The 19,640-nt window shown below is 34.3% G+C and overlaps 1 protein-coding gene across 1 annotated transcript in view; it reads left to right on the top strand.

Annotated features, from left to right (window-relative positions):
• LOC150100648 (plexin-A4-like) overlaps window positions 1-19,640 on the top strand; it is a 707,214-nt gene that overhangs the window by 455,587 nt on the left and 231,987 nt on the right.

The following is a 19,640-nucleotide window of genomic DNA, read 5'->3' on the forward strand; positions in this document are numbered from 1 at the left end:
ATTTAAGAAAATTTCATTGGCAGTTGTTAATGGAGGGGGTTAACATCAGTTGAAAAACCTAGTTTGAACCTAAGTCTGATTGTAACTGTTAATCTCAGAAGTGATCAGAAAAAATAGCATAACTAAGTCATGCTAATCTGTGCAATTTTTTTAGTGCTAAATAGCATAACTTCTAATATGCAAATCAGCCAGCATATGAGTACACACTCAGTTTATGGGGGAGGGAAAATAATCATCCAAAATAAAGTAGTGTAGATGGTGGGTTGTAAAGTGCCTTCCATGATGAGTCCTTTGAACTCCTTGGAGATATCATGTAATAACATGTTTGTGTTATTACATGATATCTGCCACTTGAATGTGTGTAATAGAAGATGTACATCTAAGTGTCAGGGAATATTTTTGTTTGGCATCTTAGTGAATGCAGCTGGAAATGCTGACTAATTGGAGAGAAAGCAAGATGGGATACAGTGTTTAACTCTGGTAGTTGGGGAATGGAGAGACTTGGAAGATACAGCAGAATAGATTCTTAGGATTTCTTTTATCTTGCATAAAAATTTACCTTGCACTACTGTTGTTACAGACAAAGATAAAGTTCTAAGTAAAGGGAAAGGTGTTACACCAGTTAATACTAAAGTTATCTGTAAATGTGACAGTCTTACTGTGGAAATGAAAAAACTTTTAATGATGTAGATTGACTAAACTGGTTTGTATTCCCTTAGGCCAAGCTATTCAGAATAACTTTTGTTTGTGTATTTGACATAAATAAATGCTTTATTTACTCAGTCACACACACACACACACACGCTTGTATACACACCAAGGAGCCAAAACATTGTGTGTGCATGTGTGTGTGTGCGTGCGCGTGCAGGTCATGAAACTGTATAAATAATACCTGATACTGCTCTGTTAATCAGTGTTATTCTTGTTCTTCAGATGGGAAAGGAAGCGGATTTAAGCAAATTTGACATGACAAATTATGATGGCCAGATGACTTGGTCAGAGCATTTTCAAGATGGCAAGACTTGTGGGAGGTGCTTACAGTCAGCGCTGTAAGTACTTTAAAAAAAAGTGGTCTGAGGAAGGAAAAAAACAGCAAACCATTGGGAAGGTATGGGCTGACCACAGCTCATCGATGTTTGAGGTGAGCTGAGGCTATCCCAGCTGGTACAAACCAACAGAAGGGGTTACTGTGGTGCAACTCACCAGTAATTTGAATGCTGGTGATGAGTATAATGTGTCAAAAACACACAACACCATTGAACCCTGCTGAAAATGGGACTGTGTAACCACAAGTAACTCTGAGTACCCATGCTAACCTTGATTCATCAAAATCATCTCAAATGGGCATGCGAATATCAAAACTGAACTTTGTATGAGTGGAAGAAGTTCGTCTGGTCTGATGAATCTCATTTCCTGTTGCACGTGGATGGCCAGTACCTAGGAAAGTAATGCGCCAGGAGATGCACAATGGTATGAAAACAAGCTAGTAGAGGCATTGTAATACTTTGGATAATGTTCTGTTGTGAAACTCTGGATCCAGTTATTCATGTGCAGGAAATTGTAGCATCTACCACCTACCTAAACATCATTACAGACCAGGTACATCCATTCATGGCAACGGTATTTCCCTCTGGTTGTGCCTTTCAGCAGGATAATGCGCCATGCCACACTGCCCGGAATGTGTGAGAATGGTTCGCAAAACATGAAGACTTCAGGGTATTGCCCTGGCCTCCAAATTCCTCAGGCATCAATCCAATCAAGCATCTGTGGTTTGTTGGAACAGCACATCCTCTCTGCAGAGGCTCAACCACTTAACTTACAAGAGTTAAAGGATTTGCTGGTTACACGTTGGTACCAGATACCACAAGAAACTTTTAGAAATCTTGTAGCATCAATGCCTCACCAGATAAGAATTGTTTTAGTAGCATGCGGAGGAACAACATCATATTAGGTAGGTAATCAGTTTGGCTCTTCGGTGTGTGTGTGTGTGTGTGTGTGTGCGCGCGCGCGCACGCACGCACGCCTGCTTATGAACATTATTAATTCACTACACAACAGTGCTCTGGAACTTGTCATATGATCAGGGTATGCCTGTATTCACTATCAAGTGAGTTTGCATTCATGCACATACTTGCAATTCTCTTTCATTTTTTGGTGATGTTCTGTTCATAACATAGTCTGTCAATAAATGCTTTAAATCTGTCGATACCTGCATCAGATTTCACAGTACGAACTGATAGTTCTGATAAATGATTAGTGCAATGCTACATAATTAATGAAGAGGATTTTTCTTTCACTATTTTGGTAACACTATATTTACAACTTTCCGCATACTAAGTGAGATTTTAAATAGTTTTCCACTATACTGTGTACACTTGAAGACATTTGAGCAGAGAATCAAATATTCCTTTTGCAGTAACACTTTCAAGTTCATTGAAGTCCAAATGCAAATTTATGACTTGGCTCATTCCACTATCCAGTATACAAATTCAAATGTACCCTATTAAATTGGATATTTTACTGTGTGGTTGATTCATCAATGAAATTTTACTTTTTTTTTTTGACATTACAATTTTATTAGCCTTTTTTTTTTTCATCACTAATGCAATTATTCAAGATTTTAATGCAGCATTAGTTGAATGAAGAACACAATTCATATCCATCCCATTTAGTTCTTATACATTAATTTATGATTCAAAATTATAAAAAGACTGATTTTCTTTGGCCACAATGCATTGTGAAAAATGTTTACTGTTATTAATTTCTGATGAGATAAACTTTTTAAACAGATATTCAAGGGGCTCTTTCTCAGTTTCTGCAAGCAGTTTTATAGCAGCTTTATGACTGCTGTTTCCTTATGATTGAATAATCCTTTCTTAAGGATAGTTGCTGTTTACTTTTATCAAAATCAGTACCTTTGTTGTTTGCTCATTCCTTAGAAATCTTCATGCCCATCTTCTTTTCTACTCTGAGAGTACTAATTTGTTTACATATGTACACCCAAGGCCCTTATTTTGACAATTTAGATAGTTATACTTTGTGCAAAAGTTTTTTTTAGCAGTCCAGCAACTTTGCAGGGCACTTAGTCATTCCTCCTTGTTGAATTATACCATCAGGAAACCAAAACAGTCTTTGACACAGCCTCTAGTTAATTCTTCACTCATTTTCTTACTTGTTTTTTGTTTTTCTTAATTTCTTAACTGTGTAAGGGGAAAAAAACTAGTAATTCTATTTCGTCTTACTTTACTGTTCAAGACAGTTTTGTATTTCTATTTAGATGAACAAAATATCAGTGAAATTTAGATAAAACCTAGTTAAAGTGATTTAACTTGTTCATGAGAGAAATGGACAAAGCATTAAGACAGAATGTGAGAATTTGTTCAGTGCTCCTTGTTTGCATATCTGGTATATCTTAGCAACCAAATGAAAATAACCTTACTTTGTATATTCAAAAACATCGACCCCTATAGACACCATATTGTAGTATACACAATGTATATTTACTGAAAATAGAGTAATTAGAGTATTTAATGTAATTAAAGACAACTGGAATGACTATACCTATAGAGTGAAAACATCCTTCCCCAACAAGACACCATACAGCATAGTCACAAACCAAACAAAGTGTTATTGTTAAGTCCTTCCTGAGGCATTGTGGGATATTAAGGCAATTGATGTGAAGTTATTAGTCTCTATATATCAAAATTCAGTATCATCATATACAATGATACTGAATTTTGCTAAGGCATTGGATAGGATACCACAATCAAGGCTGTTGCATAAATGAGAGAATTATGGGTTTGGAATATAAACACTTGACTTCACTGTGCCAGAACAGAGAAACTAAAATTGCATAGTGGAATGTTGCAGGGGTGGCTTTTTGGTGATAGTGACTTGAGAAATGAGGGAGTATACATTATATTACAGAGCTAGGTGAAGTATTGAGGGAAGTAATAATGGCTATAAGAATACTGGCGATACACTGGTTTTTCTGTATACAAATGCTGGGAGCATTAAGAATAAAAGTAATGAGTTTGTGGCATGAATTGACTGTCTCTCCAAAGGTTCATGGTATCAGTAAACCTTGGATAGGGAAGTTAAACGTGGTGGTGGTGGTGAAATGCTACTCATGATAAATGTATTGTATGCTCTCAGTGAAGAATCACAGTGGAAATAAAACTAATGTCTTTGAGAATATATAGTGTAAGATGTTTATAAGACAAGATATTTAGTGAGATGTTGCTACAGACCAGGGAATATAGATGATCAGCAGGAAATATTTATGTAAATTAGTTTGGCAAGTGCAAAGTGAGCAATCATTATGGGGGAATTCAGTAGCGATATAAACTAGGCATAGGAGAGAGCATGCAATTATGAACTTAATTTTTGATTTCTTGAAGGACAACTGTCTTAGGAAGCATGTAGTGGAGGGGAACACGAGGATCAAGGGTCATGAATTTGATCATAGCATCAGAAGATCTGATTGTGACTGAGATGACATACTTGCTCCCCATTGGTGAGGCCATGTAGTTCCTGACTTGAAGGTTGAATAGGCATGTGGAGGTTTCAAAACAGAAGGAATTTATGTGGAATTATAAGGGAGGCGACTATCAGCTTAGAAATCAGCTTACAGCAGTACAATGGATGAAAGAATTTGAAGAAACAGAAGTCATTAATGCATGTAAGATGCTTCAGAAAAAATTGTTGACAGCAACAGTGACAAATTGTATACCTTGAGCGAAAAGATAAAGCATTTTGGAGTTAAATGGATGACAAAAGGAATAAAAGGAAAATTGAAGAAGAAAAAGATTATGGAAGGCATATAAAAAGAGAGAGAGGTGGAGAGCAATTGCATGAGGAATATAAGGCTCAGACTAGGAGAGTGACTAGTACTGTAAGAAGAGAAAAAATGAGAAGATGAACAGTATCAATCCAAGAAAAATCCCAAGGTGTTTTTTCACTATATGGCAATAACATTATATTGCTGTTCTATTTCTTCTGTAGTTGTTTTGGAGAAATTGGTAAGAACTTGTATACAAAATTGGACAAATGAGAGTAATATTATTTATGCATGCCAGCATGTATTTGCTAAAGGATGCTCTTGTTTTAGCAATCTGGTTACCTTTTTACAGTAGAGTAACAAGAGCAGTGGATGAGGGTAAGGCATGCACTGTCATTTTCTTGTATTTTCAAAGGCATTTGACAAACCATCTTTCTTTACTTCCTTCGGTTGTAACTACTAACTCAGTATAGACTATTAAGTGAAAACCTGATTCTGACAACCTATAATGGCCTGAACACAACATATTCTTTTCCAGGTTTTTCTTCCACAATATTTCTTAAATTTTTCTCAAGTATACTTGTATAAATGTTATCAGGAACACTCAATAAAGAAATTCCTCTATAATTTTCATATTGTTTTATTCCCCTTTTTATAGATAGCTAGGTACCATGAAAAAGAGAGAGAGAGATCTATTCCAGTCATCTGGAATTCAACCCTCTGTCCAGTCCTTATGCAATGTAGCTACTGTAAAACTTTTATACCTCCGTATTTCAGCATTTCTGGTTGAACATCAACTATTCCAGCTCCTTTTTCATATTTCAGGTTTTTGATAGCTTTTCGACCTCAAGTATTGATATGTATTCCTGTTGAGTGTTTTCTACCATTTTACTGTAATTTTGTTTTATTCCCCTTTTTATAGATAGCTAGGTACCATGAAAAAGAGAGAGAGAGATCTATTCCAGTCATCTGGAATTCAACCCTCTGTCCAGTCCTTATGCAATGTAGCTACTGTAAAACTTTTATACCTCCGTATTTCAGCATTTCTGGTTGAACATCAACTATTCCAGCTCCTTTTTCATATTTCAGGTTTTTGATAGCTTTTCGACCTCAAGTATTGATATGTATTCCTGTTGAGTGTTTTCTACCATTTTACTGTAATTTAGTAATCTTTCAAAGTAATCACTCCCAACATCTAGAATATCTTAGTCCTCAGTTTACATGTCACTTTTATTATCTTTGATTCCTTTTACAGTATTCTTTCCTCCGTTTCTGAGCTTTTCAATAGCCTCCAGAATATTTTTGCAACCTTCCTGATATTTATTTTCTATGTTCTTTTGAAAGTCTTCCATGACTTTTGTTTAGCTAGTTTTATGCACTGCTTCACTTTCTTACATTTTTCTCTGTATTCTTTAGAGAGAGCATAAGCCTACTTGACAGAAACTTTCAATATGTTTTCTTCTTTTTCTTGAGTGACTCCTTAACTTCCTGCGTCCACCATTAAGTTCTGATTTTTCTATTCTTGCAGGCAACTTTACCACATTCCTCTATGAGTGAATCAATGTTTTCTTTAGTTTGCCTCGGAATCTATGAAGTTTGGTACTCATTTTCATACTCTTTTATTTTTATCTGAATAATGTTTGTGTATTTGAGTCTACAGTTCACCTCTGAAAGTTGCTGAACTTTGATTTGCTTTAAAACTTTCTTACATATTTTTTTTTCAATATGTTATTCAATTTTGTACTGCTAAAACTGAATAAGGTTCAATTTCTAATCTTCTCTATACTCTTGTGTCCTCGACCAGCTTGAAGATATCACCACTAACAATAACATAATCAATGAGAAGACCTTTCTTATTTTTTCATCTTCTCTCCATGTGAATTCGTGCACATCTTTGTTGGAAAATGGTGTTAGTAATAACTGATCCATGGCCTGAACAGAAATTTAGGAGCTCTTACTATTAGCTTTGCTCTTTCTCGAGATTTTCCCAAAACATTTCTATGTGTCTGGCAATCATTTCCTAATCTGCAGTTTAGATCTCCAACAAGGATCACTTTTCCTTTTTTTTGTTGTAAGAACTGCCTTCTCTAATGCCTTGAAAAATTCCACTTCTTCCTTAGTAGAACCTTCTGTGGGACCATAGGCAAATTAATCTCATTGTTAAGTTCCTTATTCCGATATTTGCCCAACCCACTCTACTCGATACTGTCTGCAATTCCAGATTTAGTGTTGAATATTCATATTTAGTGTTGAATATTATAGATACTCCTTTTCCATTATCATCATTGCCTGAGTATAACATCTTACATTTGTTGCTCAGATAAATCTCACCTGTTTTTTAATTTTCTTTGTATAATTGCTTATCATGTCAATCTGGTGCTTGTCCAGTTCTTCTGTTAGTTTTATTTCTTTTCCATTGATGATATGTTGTCATTCTTGAACTCTGATTATATTATTATTATTCGTGACATTTCCAAGGAGTGCGTAGACTCATCACTGGAGGACACCTACTATACAACTCTCCGTCTTCACCACTACACCGAATCTCTACTACTAGTCATCTACATCAACGCCATCTACTGTCCATCACCACAACTAGTATTTTTGTCTGTAAATTGCGTGTGTCCTGAATGTTGTGTTGACATTTGTTCCTGTAGCTAACTTTTCACTGTTTGTCCCTGGTTCTCTAATGAAAACAATCTTGTTTAACCATGCAGTGCCCCAGCAGGCTTGAAATTTTATCATATTGTACCATCATTATGGATTTTGATTTAAACCAAAAAGAATATAATTTGGTTGGCTAAATCCCCAGTTGCCAGTATATCCTTGTTCATTCCATATCCAGATATATCTGCAAATGGGTTGCACCATGAGAAAGTTTCCAACATTTATTTTCTAGATATCCAAGAAAAGCCATGCTAATCCTTAAATAACTTTATTTTTTGGAAATCACCTGTGTGTAAAAAAAAAAAAAAAAAAAAAAAAGGTTGAATGAGATATCATGAAGCTTTATGCAAAATCTGTATTGAAACCCATCAATGAGCCAAAGACATTTTTTCTCGTATAGAGAGGCCTGTGGATTTTCCACAATTAAACATTATGCTTGTGCCATAGTGAAATATAATATTTATTTTACAAATATTCATCTTAGGTATCGTAAAATATCATCAACGAGAGCAAAGAACGACAATAAGGAATTTGGACAATAAAACAGTACAGCACATTGCCAATTTTGAATCCCTCTGTACAAGTAGTTGCGTGTTTAACTATTGGGCTGAAATGATAAATTAATTATTATGATACAAATCTATTTAACACAATTGATATAATATGGAATGGAGAATGTAAACCATAGGATTCAATGGAAAAACAAAACTTTTACACAGATCTATGTGTACAGATATAAAAAGCTATTCAAAGAAAGTACTGAAACTCTACTTCATAGACCAAATTTAATCATAAAGATTGCTTTACTATTCCAAAAGTTAGGGAAATTGTTTTATGCAATTGTGTTAAATTAATTATTTTGATACAAATCTATATTTATCATTTCAACCCAATAGTTTTAACATAAGAAATGTGCTGTACTGTTTTATTGTTCAGATTCCTTACTGTTGTTCTTCACTCTTATTGATGATGTCTTACAATATGTAAGATGAAATATTTGTAAAATATTATATTTCACTCTGACACACATGAATGTTTAATTAAAGACATTCATATCAAAATACATGTGAAATATAATACAGTATTTAAATTTTTTTGCTGTAACTCCAAAAGTTTGTGGTATTTTATAAAAGAACTGTTCTGTTTTTGTATTATAATGCTTTTTTTTTATTGCTGTAACAGATAGAAATAAGAATGGAAACTCCTGTAGTTTAACTTTGGCATTCAGTCACCAGTATATAAAATCATTGCAAGATGAATTAATTGATAATTAAAACAAACTTGAATTTTTTTTTCCCCCAAGCAGTATGGCATCCTTGATCTTGTTTCAAATCTTCTTTTGATTTCCTTTGCTTACTTTTTGTAGTTCATGCAGTTTTCTACTTATAAAATGAAACTTTTGCTCATTGTACGTACACATACCAGCCATCGAATTAGAAAACCTTTACGCATATGTGCATAAATGTCACTTACACAGTGTATATGCAAAATACTTGGTCACGTGCATCATCACATGTTCTAGGCAACCATTTAAGAATGATGCTGGTCAGTAATCTTCAATAGCTGTTGATCACAATGGGAAAAAGAAAGGATCCATTGGTGTGAGTGTGTCTGTCTGGTTGAGGCCACGGCTATGAAAAAAGCAGAGCTGACTAGTTTCTCAAAAGGTGATATATCCCAGGTATTTAATCAATGGAAAAATAACCCATATTGCTTGTCTAAGATGCATAACTCTGATCTGAGAAGGATTGTATGGACAAGCAGAACTTCATGTGTGAGCAATTGACCGAAGCATGTAATGAAAGCTCTTCCCAACCCATATCTCCGAATTATGTGCAGGAAATTGAAGAGGATTGGTATTGGCAGTCACATGCCTATAAAGAAACCACTGATTTCTGTGAAGAACTAGAAGGTTTGTCTACAGTGGTGTTAGGAATACCATGACCAGACACTGGAAAACCAGAAAAAAAGTCACGTGGCCTTGATGAGTCACAGTACACCTTGTTCTGTACCGATGGTAGGCAGAGATTTTGGTGGAAACCCCATGAAGCAATGAACCCAGCTTTCCTTGTAAACACAACTCAAGGTTCTGGAGATGGTGTCATAGTGTGGGGCATGTTTTCTTGGTATAGAAATGGATCTCCTGATATTGCTGGAAGGTGTCAGGTGCCCTACAGTGACTATCTGAACACTGTTGCCAATCAAGTTCATCCAGCAGGTGACAGTTGTTTCATGGGTGATAATGCTACTGTCCCTCATACAAGAATTGTTCAGCAAGCATGACAATGACTTCCATCATCTTCCCTGGCTACCACAAAGCCCGGATCTGAATCCCATTTCGATTTATGGGACATAGAAAAACAGATCCATGAGCAAAGTCCTCTTTCATCAAATCTAAGCCAGTTAAAGGACTGTCTGGTTAATTCCTATGTTGTGGACGTAGATGCAGTCCAGCACCTTGTGGAATCTATGCCAAACCACGTGTGTGTGCTGTAATCCGGACCAAAGGAGGTCTAACACAGTATTAAATAAAAATTTCTAATTCAGTGGCTGGTAAGTGTACATATTTAACTAAACACAGAAACCAATCACTTTCTGTAAATATATATTTTTTTAAAAAGAACATGCTCAGTTTTTTTTTTTTTACTTAACATTACTTTTACTATTTGTAGTTTTTATACTATTGAAACAGTGTGCAGTCTGCAGATTTCCCTGACATGATTGGCTAAGGGGCTTGAATCCTGCTGTGACATCAATGTTTGTGATTGTCTTTAGGTGGAAGATGAATTTCACAGTCCAGTGTGATCTCATCCCACTTGGAAACTAGAAGTGGCTTGAAAAAGATCTGTTTAGCAATTAATGGACTATGTAAACTTTTTTTTTAAATACTATATAGCGTGTATTTGATATATATATCAAATAAGTAAAAATAAAAGTTTTGCGCCAAACTTTTATGAGGGGGGGGGGTTAATTTCTTAAAATGTGCCCACACAGGCTGATATGAATGTGCTAATGTTGAGTGAAAACTAAACAGTTGATCTTGCATAAAAAGAGAACTCCTCTTTTTATTGTTCATGGGCAGAATACAAATGCTATGCTGAACAGCTCAGTTCAGTAGCATCACTATGCATACAGCATATGTTGCTCTTCATTAATGATAATACACATGTATGTGTTTATTACTTTCCTTTCTTCATTTTTTTTAATTTTTTTTTTCTCGCCCATATCAAGTAAGTGAAACTTATAATACTAATTTCAAAAATTTTATCCAGGGAATTTACAAATTCCTTGGATAAAATTTTAGGAAAAGTTTTACTAATTGTGCTTGTTTTGATATATGCTTCTGCTCCTAGTAACATATTCTTAAACGTATGAACTTGAGGCAATCTTGCTGGCATATGATGCATGATGAAATTACCATATTCTGATATATATTTTTCTCAGAAAAATAAAGGATAAAACCAAGAATATAATTTCTTGGTATCTTTAATTTATATCTTTCTCATTTCAAAAGAATATCAGTTCTTCATCCTGTATATAAGTCTTATGCCACTTTTAGCCCATTCATGGCATTAATGTACCATGGGTGGAGCAGAATTAAATAATAATAATCCACTAATTCTGCTTTAGAAACTCGAACAGAATTTTTCTTCTAGCTTTTAATAAGATGGGTTTGGTGGTCTCGCTATGAAACTCATCTACTACCTAAAATCATTCCATGGTCTATTGGTTAGAGAGCAGAATCACTATTCCTTCAGTCATCTAAGGCCAGTTAATATTAAAATACTTCAAGAAATCTGGTTATAAGTTTTAAAAGAGGTATATCGTGAGTAGACATATCGATACAAAATTAATAATGGAAAAAACTCGCGTACAAAGATAATTTAATTGTATAATTTTTGCCTGTGTATCACAGGCATCTTCAGTACATTAAGCTCAAATTAAACAATAACTGACAACAAAAAGTGCCACCTAAGTAGCTGGTGTGAGATAACTAAAAAGGTCAATAAATTTCCTAAAAAAAAAATTAAAAAAAAATCAATACAATAAAAAGTTAGGAAAGATTAGCTGATTTGTAAAGTACTATCTCCCATAAAGGGGTATGGGAGATGGTACTTAAGACGTTGGATCTGTTTAAGTTAGGAGAATGAAGTAGAGTTTCGCATGTTTCTTTATAAAGGCGTTCCATGAGAAACCGACTTTTGTGAAGAACTCTTGTCTTTCTTCAATGTTCTTCTCACTTCTAAGGACAAGCTTCCACATCTTAATCATCCAGGTGTCTACCAGATTCCGTGCTCTTGTAGATTATCTTATTTCGGACAAACGGGAAGATCTGCCTCTTTTCGGCTAGAACACCAATCTTATATTGAATACTTTAAACTGAAAAGTCTGGACTTGCAGAACATGCCATCTTCACTAGACAGAGTTCATTGGTGGTCATCAATAAACATCTTTTAGCCATTTTTTTTTTTATGTATTTGTTTGTCGATGTAAACTATAAATACATTATTTTCATTTTACATAGATTTTAATGATCTTTAATTCTTCGAAAAAAAATATTCGGAATTAATATAGTTTTTAGCACAATTTCATATATAAAAAAAATTGATCATATTTTATTAAAAATCAACTACTTAATTCCAAAATTCTAAATTAAATTATTTTAGTTTAAAAGCAAAAAAATCATAAAACTAACCAGTAAAATAATATTAAATGACATACACTTACCTTTTAAAAATGTATTTTTCTATTTAAATTTGTTTCACTATAAATTTACAATTCACACACTTCACTCAGTGACTCACTAGACAACAGAAGCAAAACAAACTGGTTGCTGTTCACAACAGTAATGAACTTTTTTTTTTTTTTTTTCACAAATTAGAAAAAGATGAACCAAAAACAGGAATACATGTTTTATTGCTGCAATAAAATGTGTTCTATGGCTACCCCACCTCTTTTTTTAGTAATAGACAGTTTGGCTAATTGCAGAGATTGTCCAACACCAGGGCAACTCGTTGCAAAGGTGGAGAAAGCTACACACATCTGAGGTTGCTAAGATTCCATTCACATTCAGATAATTTTATTACAGTATGTTGTTATAATTGTTCTGCTTTATTATTAGTTATTGTTGTTAATCTCTTACTGTGCGTAATTTATAAATTAAACTTTGTCATAGGTATTTATGTATAGGAAAAAACGTATATATAGGGTTCACTGCTATCCGCTGAAGACGATGGAACCAAACTCCGTGGATATGGGGGGGACTACTGTATTGTGTTTAATTTTAGGAATCACACAAAGTCTGCAAACAATTAGGGGAGGCTTTAACAGGAGTAAATGCAAAAATATAATATCGGTAATACTGATATTTCGTGGATGAGCACCACACACCCAGAATATTTGCCCCTGATATATAATCAGAATATAAACAAACCAGAGGAACAGTAAATGATTTAAACTGCTAATATTTAATACATCTTCTGAGCATATACATATCCAACTTCTCATAAAATCTCAATTCAGCATCCCTCCCCCTTTTCTTTGTTTAATAACATGAATGAAATTTAGTGGAGAGTTCTGACTGCATGGTTGAAACTATTTAATGTAAACAGTTCCAAATTGCATGACTGGTACATGATTATGTGGCTTTAACAGAAATCAGCCAATACATGCCAAGAGACACTTTTTTTAAGTTCTTTTATTTATTATTTTTTTTTTCATTACTAAAAAATTAATTATAGAATAGACATGCACTCTGTGATGACAACAAAAATTTAAAAGTAAAAAAAAGAAAAGTAATTGGAATAAAAAGTCCCTCTTACTCCTTAAAGACCTTTTGCATATCCCTGGGATTATGCATACCATACTTTGGCAAACAGTGACTTAGAAAGCCAAGCCCTCAGCATTGGTGCATTTAAATACGCATCTAAAAATACACTTTATTATAATAATAATAATAAAAAGAAACAAGTCTTCTCTTCCTAGACACACAATAACATGACCTATCACGTGTTTAGTTATCCTTTTTTTGTTGATAGGAAACTCACACACTGGAAGATACATTACGTAAACTTTCACACCATTATCCATCCCAAAAATATAACATCCTCGGAAACATTTAGACACAGAGCAATGCCTATTTGTTTGAGTGAAACATCTTTTGCCACAGAACACAGCTCTTATAAAATAGACAAAGTACTATATATCCCTACCTCCCTCCTTAAACTAACACAGTATCACAACAATACTTCCTGTCCTTTATATCTAGGTTACATCTGAAAAGATGGCTAAAGATCATAAATGTCTCCATTCCACTTTAAACCACATACCTAACTAGCAACCCTGATCTCTTTTTTTAAAAGACAAACTTCATTCACTTGCACATCCTCTTTGAAAAGCTTCAGGTTCCATGTGTCAGCCCAATGGCCGAGTTTGGACAGACAAGTAGCTGGTTACTATCTGCCTTGAAAAACTATTTGCTGTCAGACTATGCTCTGAATACCCATCACACAGTATTGAATACAATGCTACATAGAAGTACTACACATAATGATAGATTATTTTCAGAATGCATCATTTGTGAAACATTCCCTAACTTCAATAAGTATGGCTGCATTAATTTGCCAAAGATATGAGAAACATTCAAAGGCAGCATCTGGTTTTGGTGTTGGAGTAAACTTTGTTTTGTCCTGCCCTAGAGAGTGCCATGACAGGACACTCTAGTTTTTTTCAGTTACGATATGAATTGCTTGTTCAGCTACCTAGTTGTGTGCCTTGATGCTAATTGGAAATCCAATGAAATATTAACAGTTAAATAATTTTAACTTGTTCCTCTGGTGTTATGTATCATTACTATGAATCTACTATCTCCTGAATCTAATGCTTATTCGTTATTATTTTTGCTTGGCTTGGATATGTCATTATTTCATGGAAAACTCGATGGTGTCTAAAAGACTCATTACAAGATGCCCATGCAAACCATTCACATGACCCATTCATTCACTATTCTCCAAGCAAAACATCTAATATAATCTTGATCTGTCGTATAAAACTCTGTTACTAAATTATGTTTCTGTCATACCCTGTTTTTGTTTTTTGTTTTTTTTTCCCTGCCTTGACAAAATGTTTTAACTTTCATTAGTCGCCTCCCTCTGGATCCTCTACCACTTCCTCATCCCAAGAAACATGGTCAGCCAACTGACTGCATGACACATCAAAGCTTATAAAAAGATATAACTTTTGTATCTGTATTGGTCAGTAAATTCATCAACATTAAAGGGATCTCATGAACTGTTATGCTTTGTAATGTGTTATTGAATTTCATCTCCCTTTCTGTCACATTCTCAAATCCCTACTTGATCAGTTTATTGCAATCCACTTGCAACAATGCGAACCTTACATCTCTCTGTATTAATTTGGCAACCATTATTCTTGATACATATTGCCAGTCTGTGTAAATCATCCTAGAGGATCTCTGCGTCATTTAACTCGTCCTCCTTATTGAACTTTTTTTTTTTCTCACTTAGTTATAAATTAAATTAAAGATGACAGGAAATTATATTCTTGTTTAATCCTTTATCCAAGTGTAAGCAAACAAACCTTGCATGTGAAACATCTTCATGACTAGGCTACTTGTATATAGAGGCTAGTGGCTTCACATTTACTTGTCTTAGTGTCCATGATGCAAAACACTCATCCTTTTGGGTATATATAATGCATAGCATCATGGGAAGGGCCACTACCCAGACTGGTTTTGACCTTTATTGGGGTCTAATTGTTGGGAGCCAGACCCAGAAGAGATACTAAGGTTAATAAATTGATAGCTAAAGGAAATGGATAAATCATGATACTGCAGAGAAGTTTCACATGCAGGGTTTGTTTGCTTACACTTGGATAAAAATAAAGGATTAAACAAGAATATAATTTCTTATCATCTTTAATTTATAACTAAGTGGGGGAAAAAAATGTTCAAAATGAATACAGTAAGAACTGTCTTCCACAAAACCATGCTACTGTGCCCTCCCTATAGAATATATTTCTGAGTTCTGCCTTTAACCATCTTTACCAGTATCTTGATGTCTTCTTTATTTAATGGAACTAGCTTCCTTGTGACCCTGCCAGTGCTGAGACTTAGTCTAATCAAGGATATGCAGTTTTCTTTCATTCTCTTGAAACACATAGGCAATTCACAATCGCAGTTCACATTGCAATGATGTAATATCCAAAACATCATTTTCGTCTATCCCTATTTTTACATCAGTCCTTATAATATGTTACTCATTATCTCCACCTCGATGACACACTGTCACTGGATGTGACTGGTTTGTGCTCAGAAGTCCTTGGATAGTTTACAATGAAAAATGAAGAAATATGTATCAAAATATGCAGCTCACAAGAAAGGAGTAACTGGTTTTTCTGGTTGGATACTTATACAGGGTGTTCGGGATAAATTTGACAGTTTCGTAAGGAAAAAGAAAATCTTCTTTGTATCTCTTAAATTTAATGAATTGACAAAAAAACATTACAGGCAGAGTTAATTACAATACTATCAACAAGATTTACTCAAAATAACCACCATTAGCATCGATCACAGCTTCAATTCTGCTTCGGAACCTCGAACAAGCTGATGCTACAGTCTCCCTGGGAAGGGCCGCAAAAACTGTTTTAATTTTATCCATTAACTGGGCTTTTGTATTACTGGAAGTGCGATTGGTGTCTTTTTCAACTGCGCCCCATACAAAATAATCCATGGGGTTAAGGTCTGGGGAGTTTGGAGGCCAAACATTTGGACTGGTGAAGTCGTAGAAATTTTCAGACAACCATTTTTGACTTTTCCCAGAGGTGTGGCAAGGGGCCGAATCCTGCTGCCATACATACGGCCTACCATTGGCTACCCTTGTTATCCAGGGCTTGACTACAGTTAGCAACTCCACGAACAAAGCCCGAATTCCAATGCCAGGGTTCTTCAACACCTGTTCCTGCAGATTTGCGAGGAATTCTGCTGTACGAACGCAATCAGATCGTCTGCTAGGGATCTTTCTTCTTGCTACATCCTCGTAGTCACCATTGCAAGTCTCTAGTTCATGCCTGATTGTTTTTACTGTAGTCAGGGAGCATTGGGCAGCAGTCGTAATATCCTTATTTTGATGGCGGGCACGAATCATCATGATACAAGTTATTCTCTTCCATGATTCAGGTGGGTTCCAGCTATCCATCCTTTCTGACATCTTGTATATGAATGAAGAAGGGTCCAAACTTTTAAATGAAGAGAAGTGTGTGTTAATACATGTAACTTACGGAAAAATATAATTAATTATAAATATGTCAAATTTATCCCGAACACCCTGTATATTTCTTCTGCTGCTGAATAGAGGGTGGAAATGAATTGCTGATCTGTGGAAATATTTCTTTTGTGGGGGTGGGGGGGGAAGAAATAATAATAATATTAATGCCTTCATGATCTCTTTCAGCATTTGATCCAGTTGGTACTGTGCTGTCATAAAGGTACCAATAAAATCACAGGGATATATTTGACTATAATTACATATGAATGTAGGGTACTACATATTGCTGATAAGGATATCTTGATCCTGATGTAGAATACAAGTTTCTACAGAGGATTTCAAGTAGGAAATAATTATCTACATTTAAACAGGATAGAAATTTCTAATACAATACTGATTTCTTGAATGGGATGGTAACTAAAATTTGTACTAGATAAGAAAGTTTTAAATAAAAGGAATTAAAGTTGAACATCTTTCAACTAGTCTGTAATCTCTTTAGCAACACAATCTCTTCAGTATTGATAATGAAACTTGTAGTTACATAAAGAGAATGTTAAGGAGAGGAGGATGTCAAAGCAAGGAGCATTTTTTCTTAATTATTACCAGAGATATTACAAGAAACTCAACCGTCTTATTTGCAGCTTAACCCACTATTGATACTTTGTACTTTTAATTCAGATAATAAAATTGCAACTCATTTCTTGTACAATTATAAAGAACTTTTTTAAACAGCATTTTTTATTAAAGAAAATGAAGGATTACTCCAGTCAGTTACACATTTATACAAATGAATATACTTAAAAGAAAAATCGATAGAATCTTGAACATCAAAATATATAGCAAAAAAATTAAATTAAAAAAAATGATAGCTGCAAATAATAAAGCATATGAGAAAGGTATATCTGAAAAACTAAGTAATTCATGTAATCTATGAACAACCTAAAACATTTCAAATCTTATGAAATTTGGGCATCTTTTCAGTATTGCCAGTCCTCTTACAATACATTCACACATTTAATTGCATGTGTCATTTATTACTTTCCAATAATAACTTTGAAATATGTAAGAATTAACATGTTGCATCTCATTAAAATCCAGATTTTGATGAGATGCAATATCTTTTTCTAATACTAATCCAGTACACAAAAGATAAACTTTTAATAGATGGGAGGAAGTGGAAGAAAGAAAAAACTTCCATATCTAGATTTTACTGCTTAGAAAATTCATGAGATTATTCCAAAAGAGAGCACTAAGAAGGAAAAAAAATGTTCTATGAGTTTGCAGTTGTTAAGGAGTGTTAATTGGCCACCACACATTTTGACAGAATTAACAATACCAGTTATGATGGACACTGACTATGGAAATATTTGTATATAGAAAAACCAATGTATGGCCATTATTACTCTCTTCATTTCTCAAGCCATTCTCCTCACATGAGGCTACCCCTGCAGCATTCCCCCTATGTAATTGTAGTTTCCCTATCCTGATACACTCACTTGCCCAGAAAACAGCAGTCTCTCCAAATACCTGTGCTCTTCTGTCAAGCGTAATCCATCTCTTATATACAACTCTCTTCTATCCACAAATTTCACACCTGTTTTCCTTCACATTATTGCTATCATCATTGCTCTTCTCCACTATATACAACTCTCTTCTATCCACAAATTTCACACCTGTTTTCCTTCACATTATTGCTATCATCATTGCACTTCTCCACTATGCATTATCATATTGGGGCAATACACTCATCTTTTCTATATAGAAAGTGTTTATATATTCGTTTGTCTCATAAATTGTTACTTTCATTTTTGTTTTCTATTGTATCATGCCTACCTTGGATGGTTAACCCATTGTTAAACAGTTTCTCCTGTTTGGATTTTCTGTTAATAGTTACTCTGAAAATAGACTGCATGATGATTCAGTCTAAAATATATATTCGATTTTTAAGCATTATTACATATTTCGTTTCTACTGTGCTGTCTTGTGCTCATAGTATGTCTACATTATAAGTACCCTTAAATTCATCTTAAGTACAGTGACTGTCAGTAGCACAAATCTTAAGAAATCTGAAAAATATTATCAGGAGTTGGAAACTTTTGAGTATATAGTTTGCACAAGATGCCTAATATCTTTCTGGCAAAAATCAAATGCAACATTTAATGTATTTTTAGAATGACAGGATAATATATGACATTTCATTAATGGGATACTAAGGCAGTAGCTTTTTTACAAATAGCAATGCAAAATAACCGTGACAGGAGATGGAAGCAAGATTGGACAAAAGTTAGTCATTTCCTTTCAGAAGGAAGCAGAGTGCATGAATGTCATTTGGATAACATTTAAGTTCTCCTATTTCTGGCTTTTGCAAAATTAGTTTTGGATATAAATTAGCCTTGATAAATTATATTGTTTAATCCTTTATCCAAGTGTAAGCAAATAATGTTTATGCTTGAAGTATCTTCATGACTAGGCTACTCTCTATATACAGCTGTTGACTTCACATCAATTGCATTAGTATCCCATAATGCAAAACACACTTCCTTTCAGAAGTAATTATTTCTATGCATTGCGGAAAAGGTCACAACTCAGAATGGGGTTTCAGTCTTTATTGAGGTCTCATAGTGGGAACCAGAATAATGCAAAATTAGCCACTCTGTGTAGTGAGCCTGCTCATAATGCATAGCAATATACACTTCTAAAATGAAGTATGCTTTGTAATATGGAATATTAAGGCAGTTGTGAAGTTAGCAACCACTATATATATACAGATAGCCTAATTGTAATGATACTTCACATGCAATTTAATCCTTTATACTTGGATAAAGGATTACACAAGCATATGATTTCTTAAGTATAATTGACTTTGTAACCAAGCACAAAAACTTTCAATAGTTTTGGATGTGTTGATC

Source organism: Typopeltis vanoorti, chromosome 12, assembly GCF_054136105.1.
Source record: "Typopeltis vanoorti isolate ZY-2024b chromosome 12, IOZ_Tvanoo_1.0, whole genome shotgun sequence".
In the NCBI taxonomy this organism is placed as follows: Eukaryota; Metazoa; Arthropoda; class Arachnida; order Uropygi; family Thelyphonidae; genus Typopeltis; species Typopeltis vanoorti.